Raw genomic sequence first — 5,134 nt, forward strand, 5'->3', positions numbered from 1 at the left:
TCAAGGTCATGTCCCTTAGAGCAGAGGAGAGTGAGCCCTAAAAGGAAAGGGTCTTGTCCAGGGCCACACTGAGGTCTCAGACTCTCAGGCCAGGAGCAGGGAGCAGGGCCTGTTGGGGGTGGGGTGGGGGCAGTGCGGGCATAGGGTGGGGAGGGGGACACTGGTTCCTGGCATTATCCATTTATTCCACAGATGCCATTGAGTGTCTCCCCTGTGTCAGGCACCATTCCAGCTACCATTCCAGGCATCACGATATGGCCATGAACAAGCCAAGGGCAGGCCTGGTGGATTTATGTGCTTAAGGACAATGGTGAGCTGGGGAAGGAAGTCAAACAGCATGAGGAGATAGGGTGCAGATGGGGGGGAGACATCATTCCATTCCAGGTGGTTGGCGAAGGCCTCCCTGAGTAGGTGACATTTAAGCACAGACCTGGGTGGTGGGAATGAGGGGGGCTCTGAGCTGGGAGGAGGGCAGACAGAGAGGGCTTGTGTGGCTGGAGGGGAGTAAGGGAGAGGAAGTAGGTAGGGGATCTGGAGAGAAGCAGGTAGAAGGTGGGGTGGGCTAAGTTGGGCCTGAATTTCATTCCAAGTGCCACGGCCAACTCATTCCCAGCTCTGAGACTGCTTCTCTCTACAATGGGGTGGCCTGGAGGCTTCCAACTGAGGGTGCTTCTCAAGAGAAAATGTGCCTCTGTACAGGGGACAGTGAGATGGGGGCTCTGGGAGCAAGTCTGCAGGGGGAGCCAAACTTGGGGGCAGGGTGGGAGCCGGGGGAAACCTGCCCAGAACAGAGAGAGCCCAGCAGGGCCACCCAGAGCACAGTGGGCAGATGAAGGACACGTGACTTTAGGGACAAAGTCAGAGCCAGTGGAGGAAGTCATGGGGATGCGGAGTCCAGGGCGATGTAAAAGAGATTTCTCATGGTCAGAGCTGTTCAACAAAAAATGGGGCAGCTGCTGTGGGAAACAGGATAGGGCCTCCTCAAAAACGTAAACATCGAATTCCCATATGATCCAGCAACTCCATGGCTGGGTATATACCTTAAAGAACTGAAAGCAGGAACTCAAGGAGATACTGTGCACCCACATTCATAGCAACATTATTCACGACAGCTGAAAGGGGGATGCAAGCCAGTTAGCCATCAAAACACGAATGGATGAACCAAACGTGGTATGCACATTAGAACAGAATATTATCCAGCCTTAAAAAGGAAGGAAATTCCGACATATGCTTTATCATGACTGAACCTTGACAACATCACGCTAAGTAAAATAAGCCAATCACAAAAAGGCACATATGGTATGATTCTCTGTACTCAAAGTACCTAGATTAGTCAAATTAGTGGAGACAGTAAATGGTGGTTGCCAGGGGCTGGGGGGAGGGGGAAATGGGAATGGAGGGTCAGTTTGGGAAGACAAAAACATTCTGGAGATGGATGGTGGCAATCTCTGCATGACAACACGAGTGTGGTTAATGCCGCTAAACTGTGGATTGCTGTTTATGGATGGCTTAAGTGGTACGTTTTGCATTGTGTATACTCACCACAGTAAAAACAAAAAAGTTGCTCCACAGAGACTTGCGCTGACTTGGGAAGTAGCAGTCTGTCCATAAGCAGAGATGTGCGAGAAGGGTCGTACACTTTCTAGAGGCTGGGGAGCAAGTGCAGGGCTGTGCGGGAGGAGTGGAGAGGTCATGCTGTGCTTTGGGTCACAGGGTGGAAATAACACTAGGCCGGATATATTTTGAGGCCTTACAGTGTGCAGGCCCTGAGCTTAGGCTTTAGGTATACATTTGCTCATTCTCCCCCGGGGCCATGACGCAGGGTCAGTATTATCCCCGTTGGGCCGATGGGGATACGGTCACTGCTGCCTGCCTGATCCCCTTCCATGTTGGGCATGCGCTCTGCCCTTGAGGACTGCTTCGGCTGCAGAGACTCACCCAGCCCAAGGCAATGCCCCTTCTCAGGGCAGCCCACATCTAATGACTACCTATGCGAGGTGACAAAGGCCTGGCCGGCTGAGCTCCGTGCAACTGGGGACACTTACATGGTCCATTCTAGCCTCAGGGGTCCCCCAGGTTAAGCCTGGCTGGCAGCTAGACTTTCTGTCTGTCCACGCCTGCTTCCTCCCCCCCTTCCTCAGGTGTTGATCCTGGGGACCTGCTGCTTGCTGAACTCCAGTCAAGGTCTGCCTCAAGAACCCTACCTGTGGTGTTTGTCAAGGTCACTTGGCTGCATGACCGGGGGTGGGGACCATTCAGAGTCAGACAGAAGAAAGCTTACCAACTCTCTGGAGGGCACATCAGAGCTTCTTGGACGCCCTGGTCCTCACCCCCAGGCAGCCTGACCACCCAGACTTTAGAGACTGGGGGTCTTCAAGGCAGCCTGGCATAGCATGCCTCATGCTTCCATTATCCCCAGGCCCCTTGCACAATAGCAGAACCACAGCACAAATGACACGAGCTAAATTCTAACAGCCAGCCTGGCCTGTTAATGGCCTCTTATACATTTAAATTGGGCGTGATCCCTTTGGGAACTGTAATTTTATTCATGGAGACTGTGCCATCTAATTTGAATACAGAAAACTGTACTTAACAGATATGGTGGCTCTGGTGGCTTCTTCCTTCCCTCCTCCTGCCTGGCTCCACAGCTCTGGGTGTGACCGAGGGCACACAGTATAGCACGGCCAACTCGGCTCTTTTTGTCTCCACTGAGTAGAAAATAGAATGTGGGTGCTGAAGTCAGTTGAAACTGACAGAATTCATACCACAGCCTGAATTCCACTGAGTGTGACTGCACTGCAGTTTCCTCATCTGTAAGCGATGACAGTACTTAGTGCCCAGGGTTGCAGGACAGCCACACAGCAGCGAATCCACAAAAGAACCCAGCACGGAGCCTTGCTGCCCTTCCACCTCCTGGGGCATCCAACGGCCATCTTGCCTGGACTCTGAGACGCACCAGCCATGGCCGGAAAGGCAGGGGGACAGCTGGGCACCCTCTTGGACACACTGGGGGCCTTTGGCTCTCCTGCTCATTCTCTAAGGCTGTCCTGGGGCTGGTAGGGGAGGGTGTTTGCTCAAACAGTCCATGCAGCCATCTCAACCCACCGCTTCTGCTCCCACCCCGATCTTCTGGCTCATGGGGCTATTACCGTCCTCACCTCCAGGCCAAGCCCCAGGCTGAGGGGCCAGTGGCAAGGCCCCTTCTCAGAAGCCCCTCAGGCCACTTGCCTCTCTGTTCCCCTTCCTTCTCCAGCCTCGGGGATCTATACTAGTCTTAGGAGCCAGGGGAAGGTGGAGAAAAGCTGGCTCTTTCTGAGCAATAGCCTTCAGATCTAGTGCTGGTGACAAAACAGCTGATGCCCAGAGGCCTTCAGAGTTTGAGGCTTTTGGGTCGGTGGCGAATTTCATACGTCCAGAGCTTTGGGTTTTGAATCACAAAAAAGCAATGTTGTTGATTTCTTTGTTTTAGTTTGGTTTGAAGTTTCTTGTATCACCTGCTCTGAAGCATCAAATATTTGAAGTACTGGAAACAAAAATTCACACTAGTTTTTTTTGTTTGGACCACCTCAGCCCTCATTTTTTAAAAATACAAGCAATATTTAAATGTAAGGTGGGCAGGAAGATAGGTTTTCTTGTTTGCCCCCAAATTGGGATTATATGCATTATAATTTTAATTTTTGCGTAGCAACATCTCTATGTGTAAGTAAATATTATAGACTAAATCATTCACATCAGTTAATATGTCAAAAACATTATGTACCCCTGTCCCCAGTCTGTGCAAGCACGGATCTTCTTCTGGGCTGAGCGTTGTGTAAAAACAGTCAGCCCCACCCACGATGATATGGCTTCTTTGTCCTTTTCCCAAATTGTTCCCCAGGTCTCCTAGATGTCCCCCAGGGAGGATGCTGGGGGACAGGAAACTAGTAGGAACCCCAGGGGTCTGCAGCTGGAGCTCTGTGGTGGCTGCAGCTGATCCACTAGGGCTTGAGATCATTAGCTTTCTGATAAAGCTAATCAAGTTCAAGTACAATTAGGGCTGCATGGACTTAAAGAGGTGTGTTCATGAAGCTTTCTCAGCACACAGCTTTAAATGCACCTGTCTTTAGACTTGTAATGAAAATGGAGCATCAAGGGGAAGGCAAAGGCATTGGTGGGAGATGTCCCCAGTAGCCCCATCTGTGGGTGAAGCGTTTACCCAGATGTGTCTGAAATATCCGGTATCAGGAGGTATGGGGGGATGGATCTAGCTAGGCTGTGCCACCTGTGCAGCCAGTGAACATGATGGCTACTTTAAACGTTATTTGAAAGCCTGACTGGGCAGTGATTGGGGTCAGCAGGAGACACCACCCAAGAGGACCTGAGGCATATCTCTTCTGGGGAGGCAGGGAGCTTCCCACAAGGGGTGACGTGTCAAAGGGGCTTGGGGGGAGGAAGTGAGCACTCTGTTGCTGCAGGTGTGGGAGTATTTTTGCCCAATGACAACACCTCGGGATGTTTCTCATCTCTGTGGTCTTTTTTTCTTTTTTAATTTTAAATGTTTTATTTATTTCTGAGAGAGAGAGAGAGAGAGGGAGACACAGAATCTGAAGCAGGCTCCAGGCTCTGAGCTGGCTGTCAGCACAGAGCCCGATGCAGGGCTCGAACCCATGAACCGTGAGATCATGACCTGAGCTGAAGTCAGATGCTTAACCGACTGAGCCACCTAGGCGCCCCATCATCTCTGTGGTCTTTTAAGATTCAGTGCTCCAGCTCCAGAAAGCTCCTGGCTGGGAGCTGTCTGTCCCTGAACACACGAGCAGGCTTGCACAAGCCACTCCTGAATGAGGCTTCAGAACTCAGCTCCTGCTTCTTCCATCTGTTGGGGGCAAACCTCCACCTCAGGATACCCAGAAAGGGGGGCTTGGCTGCTGAGCTCGTTCCCCTAGAAACCCTGCTCTGGATAGCCCAGGTAGCTCTGGATGCCTGCGACAGAATCACAAAACAGAGCCTGCAAGCTGGAGCCACCCTGTACATCTAACCTCACTCCTCCTTGTACAGAGAGGGAGCCTGAGGCCCAGAGCAGGGGTGACCTGCCCAGGGACACATAGCTAGTCCAGGACTCAGGTCTCCTCATTCTGCCCTGGGCCCTTCTCTG

The 5,134-nt window shown here is 51.8% G+C and overlaps 1 long non-coding RNA gene across 1 annotated transcript in view; it reads right to left on the reverse strand.

Annotated features, from left to right (window-relative positions):
• Nucleotides 1-2,693, reverse strand: part of LOC144224993 (uncharacterized) — a 13,511-nt gene extending 10,818 nt beyond the window's left edge. The window contains exons 1-2 of the long non-coding RNA XR_013333193.1: nt 2,595-2,693; nt 1,543-1,668 (exon numbers count right to left, since the gene is read on the reverse strand). This is a non-coding gene — a long non-coding RNA (uncharacterized LOC144224993). The remainder of the gene's footprint in view (nt 1-1,542; nt 1,669-2,594) is intronic.
• Between the last annotated feature and the right edge of the window lie 2,441 nt (nt 2,694-5,134).

Source organism: Crocuta crocuta, unplaced genomic scaffold, assembly GCF_008692635.1.
Source record: "Crocuta crocuta isolate KB4526 unplaced genomic scaffold, BGI_CrCroc_1.0 scaffold431, whole genome shotgun sequence".
Classification (NCBI taxonomy): Eukaryota; Metazoa; Chordata; class Mammalia; order Carnivora; family Hyaenidae; genus Crocuta; species Crocuta crocuta.